The sequence below is a fragment of the Vicugna pacos genome, chromosome 7 (assembly GCF_048564905.1).
Source record: "Vicugna pacos chromosome 7, VicPac4, whole genome shotgun sequence".
Taxonomy (NCBI): domain Eukaryota; kingdom Metazoa; phylum Chordata; class Mammalia; order Artiodactyla; family Camelidae; genus Vicugna; species Vicugna pacos.
The window spans coordinates 16,315,394-16,335,646 of record NC_132993.1 but is presented as its reverse complement, the minus strand read 5'-3'; the positions used below and the strand labels follow the sequence as shown (position 1 = coordinate 16,335,646).

General features: G+C 37.8%; 1 protein-coding gene and 1 long non-coding RNA gene across 13 annotated transcripts in view; one reads left to right on the top strand and one right to left on the bottom strand.

The window, feature by feature from the left end:
* The window catches only part of CALD1 (caldesmon 1), a 203,496-nt gene that overhangs the window by 45,315 nt on the left and 137,928 nt on the right, over window positions 1–20,253 (top strand). The window lies entirely within an intron of this gene.
* LOC140697533 (uncharacterized) lies at window positions 638–18,440 on the bottom strand. 3 transcript variants are annotated; one of them, XR_012074671.1, is made up of 6 exons: window positions 17,954–18,440; window positions 13,489–13,650; window positions 2,674–2,728; window positions 1,778–2,025; window positions 1,366–1,598; window positions 638–864 (listed from the first exon to the last, which is right to left on the bottom strand). It is a non-coding gene; the product is annotated as an uncharacterized lncRNA (long non-coding RNA). The 3 variants fall into 3 exon arrangements; XR_012074669.1 differs by having other exon boundaries at window positions 638–1,598; XR_012074670.1 differs by lacking the exon at window positions 1,366–1,598.

Below are 20,253 nucleotides of genomic sequence, written 5' to 3'. Positions count from 1 at the left end.
CATGCCTACACTGGGTGGAAAGCCGGATGGCCATTTTCAGTCATTTTTATACATGCTGATCATCATAACCACTAATCCCCAAAAGCAGGGGAACATGTTAGGAGCCTACACATATTTGTGCTGTGAATCATTTGTCTCTTTGTCTTTTCTTCTCTTCTCCATCCATCCTTAAGTTTTATACACTTTTTCCTCTAAATGGCCTTCCTAACTTTATCTGCAGTTGGCATAATTGGTTACACACTGTCCACACATTGTACCTTGTCTCCCTGTTTCCTTTCTTCTTTAACCATTGTTTTCCTTTACACCTTCCCTAAGGCTCTTCTCGGTGTCCATTTCCTCAGCTTCAGTCCTGCTTCAGTCCTGTGGCTACTGTCTGTCTTAGGCCAGAGGTGGTCTATAGAGAGGGTGACTATGTTATTTATTATCTAAATGAGGACACTTTTGAGAGGGAAAGGAGGAGCTATTAATAATGTTCCTTAAATAACAGAGCTGAGTGGAGACTATCCTGAGCAATTTGGGGTGGACAGTTATCCTACCCCTGGTAATTTTCTGCCTCTCATAGCATTTACTTCACCTAGCAACAACTCCCTCTATTTCTGGATCTTAAAAAAACAAAAACAAAAACAAAAACACCAGCCATGTTCTGATTCTTCCTTTTATTTCCATCCCAAGAACCTTTTTGTATTTTCATCGGTGTGAGTTTCTATTTTCCCTTATCTGTTTTCAGTTCTTCTCTTTCCTCTGCTCTACTCTGGACCTTGTCTCACCAGTTGAGTCCCTCTTCTTCCCTCTGTTTTGGTACAATCTTGACTGCATCTCAGGGAGGCCACACTTGTCTGCTGAGATTCACGCAGGACAGATTCCCTGCACGTTAGAAGACACGCACACACACAGCCACTATCACCACCATCAAATGTTACTAAACCACCACAACCATCAAATGGGTCTCAAATGAGTCCTTATTGGACTGTCCACCAATTCAGCACCTCTGCCCAGAGACTAGAACAATCTGTACACCACACAGCAGCTGTACCTAGAGCTATCATAGAGACACGTCCTGGGTGTGTGTCTGGGATCTTATAGAACATGTTTCCAACACATGTACATGTATACACTTAGAGCTGAAAACATATGGTCTGAAAATAAAAAGAAAATGATAGTCAAGGTGAACTGTGCCTTGCCTTCATCATGGCTTCAGTAATCTGGATTTTAGCCTCTAAAGTAATATATACCGAAAGCCTAGCCATGCCTACTATAGGCTTAATGTAAGTAGAAATAAACTTTGAGGCAGAATGATACAATAAACATTGACTTAGATCCCTTTCAAATGTAGTTCTTTGCATGATTCAGTCATCTGCAACCTACGGTTCATTCTGGAAAATCGCTTCAGTTATCAATCCGGTCATGCAAGGAAGCTCGTTCTCAACTGTAAAATGAGGAAGGCAGGATATTTTCCTTTGCAAATGCCTGGAAACCAAGCCGTAGATGTCTGAAGTACTTGACAGTATAGCACTGTATCAGCCGGAAAAACTGTTCTCATCCTTTATTTACTTACTTATTTTAGGGTTTTGATCATAATTTTCTTTTTCCAAAGTACCCTAAAGGTTAATAACAGAAGATACTTTATGGAAGGAAATAAGGGTTCCATTAAAGTTCTCTTCCTCCTTCCCTCCTTCCTTCCTCTCCCTTCCCCTTCCTAACCTTCCTTCCCTCTCCTCCTCCGTCTCCTCCTCCCTCTCCTTCTTATATATTTTTCTCTTCCCCCATTGAGACTTACTCATTTGGAAATGTTGTATTGCTGTTGGGTAGCCATATGCTTTAGGCATAATGGCCTTACGTCGCTCTTGCTTAGATATATCTTCTTTAAAAGATTGATGATAGCAAAAGGGAAAAATTAAAAATGTTTCAGCCACACTCTGCAGGGTAAGTATGTAGTTATGGCAATGACGGAATGGAAATATCTAGCCAAGGAGCTCTCTGGTGCCCGCAAATTGGATATCAGGCAGCCTGGAACTGCTGACCCACCTGTGTTTAAGTAAATAGGAAATGAGAAGCATAGGAGTTTGAGAATTTTTTGAAAACTTTCATGCCTTTCCATATTTCTGCTCTTAGATTTGCTGTTAAAATAAAACAATGACTCCATTGGGAGTAGTTTCTAGCTTTCTAATTCTTTTTCCTGAGAGTATTTACAATAAGGTTTAAGTTTTTGATATCTTGGCTCTTATATTTTGTGGGCACCTCAGATTCCAGGTGGGTGGTCTAATAGGAAAGGAGCCCCAGTTCTGGAGTCATGTCTACAGCTGATAACCTTTGTGACTTTGCACAGACTCCTGTGCCACAGGCTTCCTGATTATAAACTGACAATGGCCTTTTTCCTTCTCTCTAACACCCAGGTAGGGAGCGATGGATGAGCTCTTAAATACAAAACCACTTTAGGAGATAAAGTCTCTTTAAGCATGGGTTCCTTTGAAATATGAAGACTTTTGCTGGTTGGTTTTCCGGGAAGATGTAAATCATATATTCACAAAGGAAACTCTCTAGATTCAAAGTTCAAAATTGGAAGTTTCCAAAAAATTACCCCATGCCTGACAGCTTCAGCTGACTCCTTCTTTTGAGGCTACCCTAATCCCAGTTTCAGACTTCTGGGGCAAGCACATTCCTTTCCATCCTCACCTTTAAAAGCAATATTGACAATCAGCTTGTTTGTAGACAATCTGATACAAAGTTGCTGAAAAAGAATGGTTAAGACAAATTATCATCCAATTTGAGCTTTTTCTCTAATGTAGTCAGGAAAGATTTTTACAGGCTTTATCTGAAACCAAAGCACACAGTGAACACTTAGAGATCTTAGAATCTTGTCACCCTCAGGTTCACTAAAATTATCTTTTGTGAGCATTTAAATTTCTAATGGATGAGGTCACATATGTAAAATTGTTGTGCCTTGTAATGTCTGTGATTATAAAATCTATAGCTGAATATGTTAAAGTTTAAAAATGCTCTAGAAACCTAAGGGGAAGAGTTAGAAGAAAAGAATGTTCATTCCTAGCAAGTGTGCTTGGGGCCAAGCTTGCACCAGCAATCATGTGGGTGGGGCATACTGTTTATTTTTATTATCTCTAAGATAAAATTTTATTTTAGAATAGTAGTTTTTAGATTTACAGAAGAGTTGCAAGAATATTATAGAGTTCTCACACACCCACACCCAGTTTCCTCTACTGTTAACACTGCTATGCACGTTGTTCACAACAAATGAAACATTATTGATAACATTATTATTAACAAAACTCCATATTTATTTGGATCACCTTGGGTTTTGCCTAATGTCCTTTATGTTTTAAGCCCCTTAAAACAGAACTATGTTTTATATAATAAAAATTTTATATATACATTATAGAGATATTGATGGAACTCTATCACATGTGTGAAAATTGTGTAATCCCCCGAAGACTTTTCACCTGAAGTATCCTAGTACCCTAGGCCTCCTCTGGTCTCTGGTTTTTTTCCTCTTGAGGCTGCTAGCAGATTTTTCAGCCTCCTCCACCCTGATGCCAGATACTGGAACCCTACTGCGGCTGTCACTGAGATCGGTCATCCCAAACAAATGGTAATACCTAGCAGCACGTTTCACTTTCATCCTACAGTTTTAGGCAGACACAGTAGAGTAGAGTAAAGGATTTACCTGGCTATGGAACTCCTGAAATGCTGCTTTTAAGTTGCATCATACCGTGGTTATTTGTAAGAGCTTTGACACTAACAAAGGAAAGAAAAAGAAGACCTGATCCATGTTCCCTCAAATCTTGAAATCTGTAGGTTTTGGCCAGTTGAAAAACACCACAATTTAGGAAAAATACCTATTACTAAAACATGAATTTTATAGAAATCATCTCAGTAGCAGCCTTCCATATACTGAGATCCAAACTTTCTTTGAAACATGAGTTAGCAGCCATTAATAGCAGAAAGAATCCATTTAATTCAGCTTCCGTCTTTGAGCCACTTGGTGATGTCAGGCAGGTGACTCAGCCTTTTAGGCTGTCAATTCTTGTAATGAAGGGGTTGGACTACATGTGGTCTCTCCCAGCTCTAATGTTTGGATGTGTGACTTTATAACTTTCCTTCATAAGGCTTGTTACTGTCTTATCTATCAAGGTTACTTCCTTAATGTTATTGTACTTTTACTGGCAAATCACTTTAAACTGGGGGGATAGAAGCTAAATAATTACCCCAAACAGTAATTATAAACAAGTTGTGTTCAAGGTAACCAGTTGTTTGATTTGTAACAATTGGTTTGTTTTTAAAGTTGATTTTGTGTAGAGAAATAACACTTACATGCAATGAAAACAATAAAAAGGAAAATACGTAATGATGAAGCAATACAGGTATCTTCTTGGTATCTTCATATCAAAAATTAATTGAAGGAATCTGCTTATCAGTGAGTGAAACTAATATACTCAGAGGTAATTTTTAAAACCTCCTAATGGCAACATTATCAGCGCTTTGAGTTTTTTATCTATATACAAATAAAGCTGGTAAGAGACACCTTCCTTAAAAGGAATGATTGAACCGACTCTCAAATAGGAAGACATCAAAGCCAAGGAAGAGAAGTAAGAGCTCCAGGCATGGGGTGGAAATGGTTACTAGGTTTAGCCATCTGCTTTGGTCTTTCCTGTTCCACATGTAGCTATATAGTTTACATAAAAGTATCTCTCCAGAGGATCAGAAAGAACAGATTTATGGAACCAGATGTGAGTTAGCATTTCTACAGGTGTGGCTCTGCAGCTGAAAGAACATGTTGTACCAGGGATGGAGTTTCTTATTATGTAATCAATATAAATTACCACTAGACTTTTACAGAGGTTGATAAAGCAAACATGTGTCATTTGGATTGGCCTTCTGGTATATAAAGAGAGCCTGCTTCACTTGGGGCACAACGTGAAAAAATGCACGATTTAGTATTTATAAAAGGCTGAGTAGCGAATACCATCACAGCGATCAGGCAAAGTCGTTCCAGTTTGCACACGGAGGGAATAGCTGGTGAATAGATGGAAATGGTGTATATGTGTTTTTGTTCATCAAGAAAGACAAGAAACAGGTCATAAATATTTATAAAGTCTTTCATCATTTGATAGGAAAGGGCCAAGAGGATGAAAATGATTAGCAGACTGGGGGAAAAAAACAGAGCACAAGAGAAAAGATGAAAAAGAGAAGAATTAGTTAAACTAAAGAGGCAAATTTTCCTGTTTAAATGGTACAGAAAGTCAGAGCTATTTTTTAAAAAACCACTAATTTGGTAAATTGCCAAGCATTTTAACAATTATACCCAAAATAGGATTTGAAAATTCTAGACAGAGTAAAACTTTTGCTGGTTAATTAACTTTGTGTCAATAGCTTAACAAAAATGTTTTGATTTTTTTGAAAACTGGGTGCTTTTATGCTAGATTATCTAATGAAACAAAAGTGTACACGCTAACACTTCTCATTTGCTTAAACTTTTTTGAATTTAATCATATTGTTCAAATCTCTTACGGTTTTTACTCATTTGTAAAGTTCCTTAAACTATTAATTACCAAGAGAGCTGTGATTCTGAATTTGTCTACTTCTGCTTGTAAAATTTGTCATCATTATTGTTCACATGTTTTAAGAATGTGTTATTTGATACATATAAATTCATGATTTTTAAATCTTCCTGATGGGGCATTTCTTTCATTGTTGATTTATCTTAAATTCTATTTTGCCTTCTATTAATATTGCTAAAACATCTTTCTTTCTATGGGGTTGTTTTCTTATTACATAAGTTTTAAACCTTTTGTTTTCAATATTCCTGTGCAATTATTTTTAAATAGGTCTTTTCTAAGAGCATATAGATAAATTTCTAAATATAGTCAGATTTTTATCATTGGATGTATGAGATAAATCTGTTATATTTGTTATGATTGATAATATATAGGATGCCTGAACATTCTGAAAACAGAACAAATTTAAGTTTAAATAACAAATTAGCTACATTTAAAAATAATTTGCTTAATATATTTTTTCAAGCTTCATATAACATTTCAAGTGAAGCATCTCTAAATTTAAAGCAATAGGCCCAATTATTAATCTTTAAAAAGCACAATATATACACTATTTTCCTTGGGTTTCCAGAATTTTTAGACCCTATGTGGTATATATATTATATAAGGCATAGAGCACATATTATTTGAAAATGTAACTAACCTACAGTATAAACATGTTAAATCCTTATCTCTAATAGTAGGAAGTTAACAAGTAAGGTCTAACATCAATGCAGCCACTGTAATAAAAACAGTATCAGTGTAAAAATAGACAAAAAGATCTATGAGACAGAAGAGAAAGTACAGAAATAGACACCATATTCCCTATCTTTCCATTAAGATTATAACTGTATAAAAATGCTGCTAGCTGACTACATAGTATAATTACTTATTATTTCTGGTACTACGACCTTCCTTCCCCTAGCCCTCATGATTTAATAGTTACTTTGTTTCTTTTACCTGCTTAGTTTCCTGTCAATACAAACATCAAACCCTTTTCCATACAGCCAGATACATCAGGTAATTTGTCCTTTTTTTTTCTTTAAAAATAGCCTTCTTGGAACCTTGGAGTTTTCTAGGCTTGTTGCACAGCTAGCTGTTCTAAGTCTTTACTTCACAGTCATCTCAGGAATTTCCTTCCTAGAATTGAAAGGAATTTCCTCTGCGTGTGGGTTGAAATTTGAATCCTCTGTTTCCTACATCCCATTCCACCTCCTCCTTTATACCTCTATTTTGATGGAGAAGATCATCTAGGATCTTTCTGAACATGGATGCAGAGGAGACAAAAATGTGGGGGGTATCTTTCATTTATCTCATACTTGGTTGATTATTTGGTTGGACATAGAATTCTAGGCTGGAAATCATTTTCCCTCAAACATCTCAAAGTGTGCCTGCATTATCTTCTAGATTACAATGTTGATTTTTACATCTGATGCCATTTTTAATCCTGAATATTGCATGCTGCCTGATTTTTTTCCTCTCTGGAAGTACTTAGGCTCTTCTTTTTATTTTTAATATTCTGAAATTTTATGACTGTATGCCCAAATCCAATTATTTGGATTTTTATTCATTCTTTTGACTACTTAGTGGGCCTGTTCAATCTAGAAAAACACATCTTTTTGTTTTGGGAAATCTTCTTACATCATTTTGATGATAATTTCCTTTTCATCATTTTCCATGTTCTTTCTCTCTCTCTCTCTCTCCTGGATTTCCTAAACTGATCCTCTGATTTTATACTTTCTACTTTTCTGTATCTTATTCTAATTTCTGAGAGGCTTCTTTAAGTGTGGCTTTATATTCCTTGTTTTTAACCATAATTTAATTTCCAAGAGTTCTTTTGTTGTTCTTGTTGGTTTGGATGTTTCTTTTTATAACATCCTGATCTTTTTTCAGAGGTACAATAGTTCTTCTTCTCCTTGGAAGTATCATTCATACTTTAAAGTGCTTTTCTGTCCCTGTCTCAACTGTGTGTCCTCTGTGATCCTATTTTTTGTTGTTTGTGCTGGCCTCTACCTTTAATTCTTTCCTTAGAATCCTGGTAATCCTTAGCTGGCTGTCCATATTTGGAATGAGACAATAAAAAACAGAATGGGAGCTCTGAGTACAGAGGCGTATGGGCCCACTGGCAGATAATGAGCCAGTTTGTCTTCAACAGGCAATCATCAAATGCCTGTATCTCTCTAGATCCTCTTTCTTGAACAAGTTTATCTGAAGAAGACTTTCACAATCTCCTTCTGGTATTTGTAAGCACAGCTCCAGCATTTTGAGAAGTTTTAGGCCATTGTGTGGATTATGGAGGCATCCCATGGATAGCTTTTCTTTTGCTTGAACCCTGTCAGTTTCACTGGTTTTAGACCATGTTTCACTTCAGTTTCTTGGTTGGAATTTTTAAGCAGGTAGTTCAGATTTGGATCCCACTTGCTCGCACAGAAAGGAGTTTTCCCCATTTTAGTCCAGGGTTTACCTCTTGCTGATACATTGTTTCCCCATAGTAGGTTACCATGGGCAGAATTCCTGTTCATAGATGGAACATCATCTTCCTAGCTCTTGGCTTTATGCAAGAGTTTAGTTACAGTTTTCTGAGGCATTACCAATGAAATTACCACACCTTTAATCCAGGCTCTTTGTCTGAATTCCTTCTATATTCTGTAACTTAAAGGTGTTCCTCTCTTGCTTTCAGCCTCATTCAAGTGTTTCTAAATGTTTTTCTGCAACTTTCATGTGTTTGCAGCAGAGGAGGAACACTTCTTGGTTCTGCTTAGTCTACCATTTTGACCAGAAAACTAAAGTAATTGATTCAAAGTTCTTAAGTCCTAGAGCACTGAGTAAATTATAATGCCTTCATTTATTTGTGTATATGTTATCAAACTTTAGCTATCAATTTTATCTACAAAAAGCTTTCCCAATAGAGTTTTTAATAGTATTTATTTTTCTGTATATGTCTGTTAAAGTCACTAAGCAAACTGGTAATTTGGGGGTATTGGCCAAATGGGACATTTTTTTCCTGGTAAGTTTTTGGGGTTTTTTGTTTGTTTTTGTTTTTATTTTTGTTTTTGTTTTTTTTTAATTACTACCTAGTTTCCAAATAGTAGCTCTGATAGATAAAACTGCATGCTTTGGAATATCTTAATAATCATTGTCACTCTTTTTCAACTTTCAGATTTTTCACCTATTTCTTCATTCAGTTTGCATTATTAATTGAGGAAAATTAAATGAACCTGTTAGAGATTTAGCCTTGAAAATATAGCCTTGAGTATATTTTAAAAGGAAATGTGTGGCCTCCTCTGAGATAACTATGGTGGACGGAAGATACTCAGAAAGGCAACATTCTGAGTTTGTACACAGATAGAGAACAGTCATGATGGTCAGAAGAGTGAGTCCCTAATCCTTATTTCTATTTTTCCATGCTCAACCTCTTAAACAGAAATGATTCTCCTAATGGGAGAAATATAAATCTTACACCTTGAGGATTATGAAGAACCTGTGATATGAAGACTTCAAACTGTATATATATTAAAGCATTAGCTCGCTATACAAAGTTCTTTTCATGATAGAATGACTGGCTTATTAAGGAGTCTCAAATCATTGAGGGTATAAAGACAGCATGATTTTATGTTTTTTCCTTTTAGTACTCCTAACTGTTCTGTTTCAAACTTCCTTTTATCACAGAATAGAGGAACCCCTTAAATACATCTCTGTCCAGCTTCTAAACTCAGGAAAGATAAATGTTTATTTTAAAATTTAAATCTCATCTCTTTTCTGATTCAGAGCTCTGCTCCCACCTCCACCCCCAAGATAGAGTCTAGTGGCTTAGAATTGTGTGGCTGTGGCTCTTGAGCAACTTCCCCTTCTCCATCCTCGTGCATAACTCTAAAATACTGGGGGCTGGAGAGAGGAGAGGAGGAGGAAGAGGGCTCTACTGGACTTCACACAATAACTGGTTGTAAAAATGACCTAAGCTAATTTGCCTGGCTCTTTCTGGTGAATGTCATTAGTCTCCAATTATTAGATGTAGGCACTGCTTCCTCCCAGATAACCAGGGGGTGCGTTACAATGCAAACAAGTCTCAGAGACTAAATTCTGCACACATGCAAGCATTCATTAGCCAGGAGGCACAAAAGCAATTACAGTATCTGAAGTGAAAGACCTGGAGAAGCTCTCTCTCTGTCCTTTGAGTACCTCTGACAAGCACCTTATGCAAAAGGTTTACTTCCTGGTGAACGCTAAAATGTTCTGATGACAGGATCAGTTTCCCTTCTAGCCAGGCCAAATGTTTCATTAAATGGGCCCATGCCTGAACAGAATCCTAGATTTATGGCACTCCTCCAAATCAGGGCTTGTCAGGTTCTTAATCCCTGCATACACTAGGATGGAGATGCCTGTGCAAGTTTTTTAACCAACTCAATCACAATATTGAACGCCCACTCATTTGCCAGGTGAAAAACTATTTCCACATCCTTTATGATAATTTATAGGCCCTTAGGTGTGAATTTAGATAGTGATATTTAACGTATCAGTCTTTTACAGGAGTGTGTACTCCTGACTAGGGTCCTTCATGTACTAACTAACAACGATTCCTGGGGTTAGAGTTAACTTATGCACACATGTATAAATTACGCTGTATACACTGAAATATTTAAAAACAAGTTTTCACCAATGGAACATTGATCATAACTCTGAGCAAACTCTTTGAAAATAAATGGTGAGAGAGACTCATTCCCAAGGGAATAAAAGAGTAGTTAAAGAGTTTAGGATGAAAATAAAATAATGGTAAGAAAATAGTACAATCAGGGGAAAGACTAACTTACAGAAAATCTATGTTTACTAAGGAAATAATATTAAGGCTAAAATCTATGAGGATAATATGTTCTTCCCAGTCCCCTACGTTCAAGCTAAAAAAATTACCAATAAAAGTTTAAGTATAATGTGGGGGACACAAATAATATACCCACTACTAGTCTTGCTTCTGTGTACCAGGTTTTAATCTTGATTGATATGGGTTGAGATGAGGCCTCAAGGTTGGGGTCCATTTTGTACATAACTTTTATGGACCAAAAAAAAGTATTTCATGCATCAAAAAAAAAATTGCTGATTAAACCTATTCTTTCCTGTGGCTTCAGAATTCTTTCCAAAACAGTATTCCAGGCAGCTGAAGCACATAGATGACAATTGACAGACAGAAGAGAGCCTGGTGTAGTAAAAAGACATGGGGTCCACTGTAAGACCTATAGGTAAAATTTTGAACCCTTTCAAGCTTTCATCTCATCTGTAAAAAGGCAAGGGTGGGAATTATAAGAACTAAATGAAATAATATAAATAACTTAGCACAGAGCCTGTAGAAGTTCAGTAAATATTAGTTCCCTTCTCTTGTAGCTATGAATGTTTTTTTACCAAGCTGATATATGTTACTTTCAGCTCATGTCTTTTCTATGAGAACAACACTCATCTAGAATAAAATGTACATTCAGCAGGGTACAGTTGTCTATATTTTGACTGTCAGTTTTACTCACGTCTGCCATTTTTTATTTTCCAACATGAAAAGAGAGGTTTAGGGTAGTCACATTGAAAAAACAAAGACAATAAGATTAAAATTCCCTCAGATCAACTTTGGAGCCATGAAAATATTATTGCTTTGACAGCTTACTCACAATCGCAAAAGGCTGTGAGCCAACATCTTGCTTTGTGTTGTAGAGGTGATGAGAACATATTTTCACTGCTAGAAAAAATTAAGCTATACAGACAGAAATGGGACATGGGAGCCAAATTCCACAAGAACACCCTTGAGTTTAAGGATTTTTTTCCCATCTTTTGACAATATTTAGAAAACCAAAGACTATAAACTTTTAAAAGGAATCTTGGATAGCTTACAGATTAGTAAGATCACCAAAACACTTAGTAGATACTGAATTTTTATAAAAATATATAAATTGATTAATATTATTCTCCGAAGTAGCATCAACTTAAGAATCATAAATACTTACTAAAATTCAACATATTGTGACTAGTTGCTACTTGCTGTCTAATCAACTCAATTGGCCTAATCCTGCATTTTCAGGAATAGATAGATCCCACCCGTATGAAACAAATCAAATGGTTGGAGATGGCATCTTAATCAGTATTTTCTAAATTTTTCCAGTTTCTGATACACCTTTGAACAGCCACATTATGCCTGACAAGAGTCTATTCTCCCTCTCTCCAGTTGGTTATAATTATACCATGATTTATTTACAAGAATATGTACTATGAACTCACTATCAGCAGGATATTTGCATGCTGTTTTTCCAGTAGTCAGTATATTCTTGCCCAGCACATAGGTCAATAGTGTGCCCCTTGTGATGGCTCCATGGGGTGAGAGTTACTGTTTGTAACCATCAAACTGGCCAGTGAGAGGATCAAGCCCATTGACTTTTCATTCGTGCTCCTCTTTGTGGTGGCAGAAGGCTTTCTCTTTTCCTGCACCCAAGTATGTGCCAGTTTTCAAATTGCAGCAATTTGATGAAACCCAACATTTATTTGTGAGGTTTGCTCAGGCCTTCATTCTGTTCTCAGCCTTTGCATTCTTGGTCTGAGAACACCTCCCCATCCCCTTTAAGCTGACAGTACAGCGGCTAGGTGTGTGTGGGCAAGCCTCCTGGCAGCTCCTGGGCCAAACAGGAATGACTGACCACCCAAGGTGCATACAGAATTTTCCAGGAACATGTCTAGAACACGAGCCATCAGCTAAGAAGAACATTTCCTTGGTCTATAGGTGCTTTTCCACTCTCTCTCTACTGATTGAAAGTCAATCCGTAATCCAAGGATCAACTCATATACCACCATCTCTTTCTTGCCCCAGTCAGAGAGAATGGAGAGTGTTCCCACAACTTAAACCTCTGTGTATTATATCTAACCAAAAGAGTTTACCACTCTTTTCTCTTTACTTCACCATCAGGCTGGAAAAATTTTCATTGATCTTTGTATATCTTGCTCTGAATTCCACTGCCAATCACAACTTTAAGTGCAAAGTAGAGAACCAACAAATGCTGAATTAAATTCAGTTCATTGAAGACAGGAATGTTCATTGACTCTAGATCAGTACTTCTGATATTGCCCTGTCTCCCTGCGGAATCATAGCTGGGGAGAGGGATTGCCAAGTATAATCAGAATTGGCTGGAGAGTTTTTTCAAACCACACAGGCTGTTCTGCTACTCAGGACATCCTGAGATTATCCTCTCACATTCCTCACCAGCCCTCATCCTGGTTGAGAACCTTCAAAGAAGCCTCTCTGTCTAAGATACACCATTCAGAACCTTCTATTTACTCCTATTCATTTTAATGAAAACCTCATAAAACTAGCAATGGATGTGTTTTCGTCACATTTGAAGTTCAATTGACAGATAGCTCAGGCACGATGGAAGTGCCTAGATTATCTTAAATTACCATTTAAACAAAACTATTTACAAGTAGTCTTGTAAAAATCTACTTCTTGGATGGGCTATTTTTAATGTTTCCTAAACAAGTTATTGTAGGTGGGCCAATTTTCCCTCTCTGCTTGTCACTGTAGAAGCCGATTTGGACATGTTCTATCCCTGATCTGGTCCCCTTACCCCACTGGCTACAGAGTAGTGCGTTCTTGTTTGAAAGGGTCAAAACATTCAGAATCTGACATCCAAACTATGTGCTCTTTTTCTTTTTTTCTTTTCCTGGAGTCAAAACCCCTGAAGTATAAATCCTTTTTAAATGAAGAAAACAGTGCCAAAAGGAATGAAACATTTTTGGTCCCTCTCCAAAACAGAGAGATAGCACTGAAACAGGAAGTGGATGATTTAAATATCCACTCGGCATCTTGGCAACATATTTATGTTTAAGGGACTTAAGGTTAAAAGGTTTTAGTCTGGCCTGGGAACACTCTATCTTCCCCTAGGGTTTGGAGCTTTGGGGAAAACTCTTAAACACTTACCAAATATTTGCAATTAGCCATTTTTCTGAGACCAGACTGTTACTGGGAATGTCACAGGACCTTGTTCCTGGTATGCAGCATGCCACCATTACTCTCCTGCTTCTTATGATTATCTCTTTAGCAATCTAGCTTGGTATGGTGGGTGGAAAGTTGTTTTATTTTCTATAAAGAAAGAAGAATACAGTCTCCAGTTCTACTTCTCTCAAATCTGGAACTACACAGAATGACTGAACAAGCAGAATGCAAAACTGGGGTTCAGTTGATTGGGTATCCCAAGGACCACTTAAGTGCTCCACCCCCCAGGAGATTTTCCCTCACCCCGTCTAAGTTATGCACCTCTCTACCCTCACAGCGCCACCTGTCCATACCACTATCATTTATTTTCTTTGTCTTTCTTTCTTTCCTTCCTTCTAATTCTTCTGCCTCTCTTTCACTCCTCTTCTTCTTCCTTCCATGCTTTTTCATTCTTTCGAGTAATGCCTTATAAACCATTTGTTGAACTTTGAATTTTATTCTGTATGAATCAGGAAGCAGTTAGAAAGTTGTGATTAAAAGAGTGATATAAACTGACTTAGAGTTTACATCTGACTCCATGTTGTGAACAGAGTGACGTGAGGAGAGAGGGGCAGTGGAGAAGCTGATGTAACCAAGAGATTATGATGGTTTGAGCCAGAGTGGCAGTGATGGAGGCAGTGAAAAGTGATCAGATTCTAGATATTCACTTTGAACATAGAGCCATCAGAATTTGCTAATGAATTGGAGAGTGAAAAAGAAACAGGCATTAGTATTCTGGAGCCAGCTCACTAGAGTTCATGAGGACCAATGGCTAAATTTTAGGAAATTTGTAAGCCAGTTATCAAATTAGTTATTTGATATATTTATTATTTGGCAATTTGCAAGCCATATAAAAAATTAATTATATAAATTCTAGTTAAATGTTACGTTAAAGCAAAGGTGATAAGTACTAAAAGAAACCTCATAATTTCCTCATTATTTTACTTCATTTTACAATAATCTATGCTCTTGAAGTTATTTACATCCTTTACGTCTGTGCTGTGGAAATATTACATAATGGAAAGCCACTGTGCATCTCCTCCCAACTCAGTTTTCAGTGATGTGACATTTGTACCTAGAAATGGATGATGGTGGGAGTATTTACACAAAGAAGTTGGACTTGCCCCTGGAACCCACCCTTCATTGCCGAGAGCCTGCTGTTACATGCTACTAGCAAACCACTGGAAAAAGGAGTCAAAAGTGAGCTCAAGATTTTTGGTTTAAGAAGCTGGAAAAATGGAGTTTCCATTTACCAAGTTCAGGAAGAATGCAGAATAAGTTGTGGGCATGGACATCAGTACTTCAGTTTTGAACAGTTTGAATTTGATATAACAATTATGCACCTGATTGGAATTGTTAAATAGGCAATTGAATATACAACTCTGGGTTCAGGGAAGAGGGCCTGGGTGAAGATATGTATTTGAGAGTCATCAACATTTGCATGCTATTTAATGCCAAGAGACAAGATGAGATCAGGGCAGTGAGTTAGATAAAGGAATACAGTCTTAGGACAATTCTGGGGTCCTCTAATGTTTAAAGGTCAGACTGAAGACCAGGAACCATCAAAAGACACCAAGAAGAATGGGTAATGGAAGTAGAAAGAGAACCAGGAGTACGTGATGTGCTAGAAGCCAAGTGAAGAAAGGGAGGAAGTGATTGACTATATCAGATGGTAATAGGTTAAGTAAGCCAATGACAGAGAACTGATCATTAGATTTAGTGATGTAGAATATTGATGACCCTGAAAAAAAAGGAGAAAAAGCCTGATTGGCGTGGATTTAAGAGAGGATGGGAGGAAAAGAAGTAGAAACAGTGAGTAAAGAAAACTCTTTCCAGAATTTTTGTTGAAAGAGGAGCAGAAGATTAGAATAGTCACTGAAGATTCATGTGAGTTTAATAAAAGATTCCCTTTGTTTTTCTTAATTTGAGAGAATATCTAGTTAGGCATGCTTGTATGATGATGGGAGTAATCCAGTGGAGAAAGAAATATTAATGATGCAGAAGAGAAGTGGCAATTGCTAGAACAATGTCTTTGGGTAGGTGAGAGAGGGTGGAACCCAGAGTGCAAGTGGAAGGTTTGGCCTTCGATGGGAGCATGGACAAATAGGGAATTGTTGCAGGAGGAAAGGCAAACTATCTGGATTCAGCTATGGGTAGACTGGAAAAATACAGTGGTGGAAGCATGTGAAGTTTCCTTCTGATTACCTCCATTTTCTCAATGAAATAGGAAGCAAGGTTATCAGCTAAGTATGAGAAAGGAAGAGGAGAGTTGGCAGGTTTTAAGAGAAGAGAGGATGTTTAGACTTGGGAAATATAGTAGAATTGCCAGGTAGCACTAAGGATCCACTTAATGTTAGTTGTAGTGCACTTTAAGTAAAACCAGTCAGCTTAGCAGTGAGTTTCCTCCAGCTGGGTTCAGCTGCCTGCCTGCTGAATGGAAGGTAGTACTTAGAGTGATGAATCAGGGGATGTCATCTGGGAAAAGAGGTGGGTGGCTGAGGTGTGTTGGAGGACAGGGTCATTGGAGGAGAGCAGCTTAAGGCACTAAGGGGCCAGGGTATTAGAAGGATCATGTACATGAAATTTGAAATTACTGAGAATTATGCCAGGCATCATATTGAAAAGAATTATAACCAGGAGCTAAAATCTTCTAGAAATGAAGAGGAGTAATGCAGGAATCAGTAAATGACTGCAACAAGGAGGGGTAGTGGGTGGTATTTTTAGGGAGAAATGAGGGATGAAAAATGTCAAAAAGGAGAAAGGAGGACATCTCCACCTCCAGGCCCTGTGATACAAGGATATGGATGTCAGAAGGACTGTAAATTGTAAGGGGGTATATGAAGCATGAAGTTGGAGGAAACATTCAAAGAGTTTGAGATATAGGGTCTTGGCTGATGATTGATTCTGAGTTCTAGAGATTTGTAGAGCGGTTGATATGGGATCAGAGCAGGAGTGTCACAGAGCCAGTTGCACATGGGAATATGGGTGATACAGGGGGATCTGAAAGTCTTGGGAGTCTTGCAGAATGTGGAACATGATACAATCAGTCCTGATGGTCTCATATGACTGTAACGGTGAGTCTGGAACTGTTGCTGATGGGGGAAGGGTTTCTTTTCAGGAACATGCAGAATTCAATCCAACTAAGAGCTCAGAGGAGGCTTGGGGAGGGGTTGTTTACTGGGAGCACATAAAGCTCTAGAGACCACCTTCACTCCTGTATAACAATCGTTCCTTCTTTTCAGCACTTATCTCTCCAGGGCTTAATAAGTTGTTTACTTCACAGTCTTCTGCTCAACTTGAACTTCACCTTGCTCATGTCTGTGTCCCTAATCCTAGCATTCTCCTGAAATACGCTCAGGAATGTGAACAAATGAATGAACGAACAAGGGTTTGAGTGCGGGATAAATCTGTAAAGACTTAGCACTGAAAAAACAAACAAGCAAAAAAAGTGAGCAAAGTGAGAATCAGCTTCTGCTCCCACCTTAGGTCCCTCCTCAACAGACTCCTCCCTCCTGAGTCTTGAACTCACTAGACTCTTGACTCCCACTTGCAGCCTTAGTCCAGCCCTTCACACTCTGTCTTTCTGACTGGACTTCATCATCGTCTCCAACGGTATAACTTGAATAGATGAGGCCAGTGACCAAGGCCCAAATTCCTGATCTTGACCCACCTCACTGATTGCCACATTCTGAAGGATCACTTTGAGTGCAAGTTTTGGCCCTTAACTGGTGTGTTTAGGACAAGGCCCTGGTGAGCTACCTGGTCTAGCTTTAGTGGCCTGTATCCAGCTACATCCCCTCAACCTGGAGCAGCCGTTGTTCATGACTGCTCTTGGTACTTTAGTATACTTAGGAACGGTGCCATCTTGTTTTGTAAGAAAGTAGTCATTCTGATTAGCTTCAGAAGGCTTCAACTTGAGACCTCATGAAGAGAATAAGATGGGTGTGTTAGGGAATTTAATGTGTCTGATACGAAACTGAGATTTACGTAAAAGGCTTAAACTCTACGTTTAGAATGGTCTGTCTTTCTAAGAATATTTCTTTTCAATTAAAGAAATTTCTTGTCACACTGTGGTGAGCGAGCCCTAAGAAGATTATAGAGAAAGGCAAAGTCATGGACTTTGAGATTGTTAGAACCTGGGTAAAAGCTAAATGATCACACCTAAAACCATAGAGAACAGGGTAGGATGATATGTAATTAAATTATAGAAGGTAGAGGTCAGACCCCAGCCACAGAAGCAGAGGTTAAATAGAATTCATGATGATCTAGTAAGACTTCTTAGAGGAGATGGGGTTTCAGCTGGACCTTGACGATTAAGTAGGATTAAGACAGAGAAAAAAAATATGTCAGATCAAGGTATTTATACAACAATACAGACATTATTGTGAGACTGTATGGAGAATTTGCTGACCTGATGACAGTGGAAGGTAAACTCGTAGGAGCAGTGAAAGGTAAGGTTGTCCACAACGGGGGCTGTGGAATGACCTCTCAGATCTTCCACTGTTGGGAGTGTAATTGACCGATACCTCAGCAGCTGCACTTCACAATCTATGTTCTTGCTGAAGCCTATTAAAGTAGACTTGTTCCTGGGAGATGTGGGACTCCTCTGATGGACAACTTTATTGTGAGCACTCCTCTGGGTCTTGCTTAACTTTCTTAGAACTGCACTGTAGTCTAGATCGCTTCCTAGCTACCTGCCTTTCTTCTCTCCTTCACGAAGGTCAGCCCTGCACTCCACACTGGTGGTTCTCACAGCTTCTGCTGGTCCTTCATGACCACCAGTAGTGTTCCTCGGCTCAGCGCTGTGATACCCTCACTGGCTCCTGCTGGGTCATCAATATTATATTCTTATCATTCATTTGGAAGGGTGACCCTCTCCATTCCTAATGGTTCTTAAGGTTGAGGGAATGTTTAGGACTATGATGTAATCCCAGTCCAGAGTTTTACTTTAGCTTCTTGAAGCTGGCAGGGTCTAGGGTTTTGACTAGCCTGAATGACTTTACTGAACTAGTTGAACTGAGAAATCTGGTGTTTGAACCAAATGTATAGAAAGAATGAAAGTAGAGACAGAATACTTAACATAATTTATAAATATATGATATTTTCAAAAGGACTTTTAATCAAATCTTTCCTATAAAAAACAAAGTTTATTGGTTTCTTAAAAATCTATCTCATTGGCATATACTCCTTTTGTGAAGTATCAGTTGCTTAAGAATTTTCCTTCTAATTGCAGTTGTGTTAAGCAGAGTTGTTTAGTTATGAATTCATCCAGTCTCCTCTTAACCAGATGTAGAATACTAGCTTTTCCTAGTGGTATTCTGTTTTCTCAAGCCTATCTAAGGGTTTGATAATTTAGTTCAGTTAGATCATTTCCTCCCTGCGGCACTCTTCCTTCAGTCCTAATATTTTGTTTTTCTGGAAAAGTGCAAGAGCTTATATGCATACATATGGACTATAGAGTTTTAAAATAAAACAAAATGTTGTATCAAATTAGGTGTGACAGTAGCTGGTTATATGTGTATGTCAAATCAGTAGACGTATTCTTAGCACAGCTAGGTGAGGAGGAACAGAAGGATGCTGCCATGGCCTCCAGTCTAAGAGTCTCACAGTTTATCAGTTAACAACCACTTATTGAAGGCAATTACTGGAGTTCCTGCATGTTCCATTTAGTAATTTTCATATGCTGGAGAAAGTGGAATTTGACTAATTGTATTTAGCTTGCACTTTAAAAGCTACTCCAAAATAGTTAAAAGAGCTTATGGTGTCATTCTTAGATCACGTGTACATTCATAGTGATAAAACCATTCCTGAGCAGTCTCTTCCTGTTCAGCCAATTTAAGCTAGCTGTTGGCTGTTTTGTATATACAACATCAATTATTTGGAAGATTTATGTTTATATTGCTGCTTTGACTGAACTGGCATTTTGGAAGATTTTTGGAGTCTCCAGATTATTGGTAAAAGTTAGAAAGTAAAGACACTTTGAAATGAACAGTGCAGTCACGTGGTCAATGTTTTTTGCCAAATACAGGACAAGACAATTCCAGTGGTTCCAATACAAGTCACATTTCATTGACAATCCCATGGCTTTAGTAGGTGAGGCTCTACTGAGTTACAAAGTAGAAAATGAACTTAAGTTTCCTTACACTTCCCTGATGAAACCTGTTTTCTTCCTGGTTTTAAAGATATTTATTTACCTTTTGTTTTGGAGAGTGGCTGTTTAGAGAAGTAGAGACAGGATTCATTGAGTTGGATTATTTATTGTAGAGAATGTTAACGTTCAGAGCAATAAAGTACTGTTTACATTTGCTAGGAAAATGTGATTGCTTCCATTTTATTTTTATTTTTTTTATCACTAGTCTCATGGAGAGTCAAAACTGTCGAGAGTATACTATTAGAGGAGCGTAAGGTAGACACACTTCCTCGGGGGCTTCTGCAAGACTATGCCAAAGGGAGGGTTCTATTTAGCAAAAAGTTGTAGTCTCAACAGATAGACATGTACCTGGGTAGAAAGGACTATTTTCTTTGTTTGCTCTTTTTGACCACTGACATTTATTTTCATTTTTTTAACTTTCTATTTTGAAATAATTATAGATTAGCAGGAAGTGACAAAAATAATACAGAGAAGAACCCTTCACCCAGTTTTCCCATGTGGTAACATCTTACATAACTACAATACAGTATCAAAACTCAGGGAACTGACACTGGTACAAC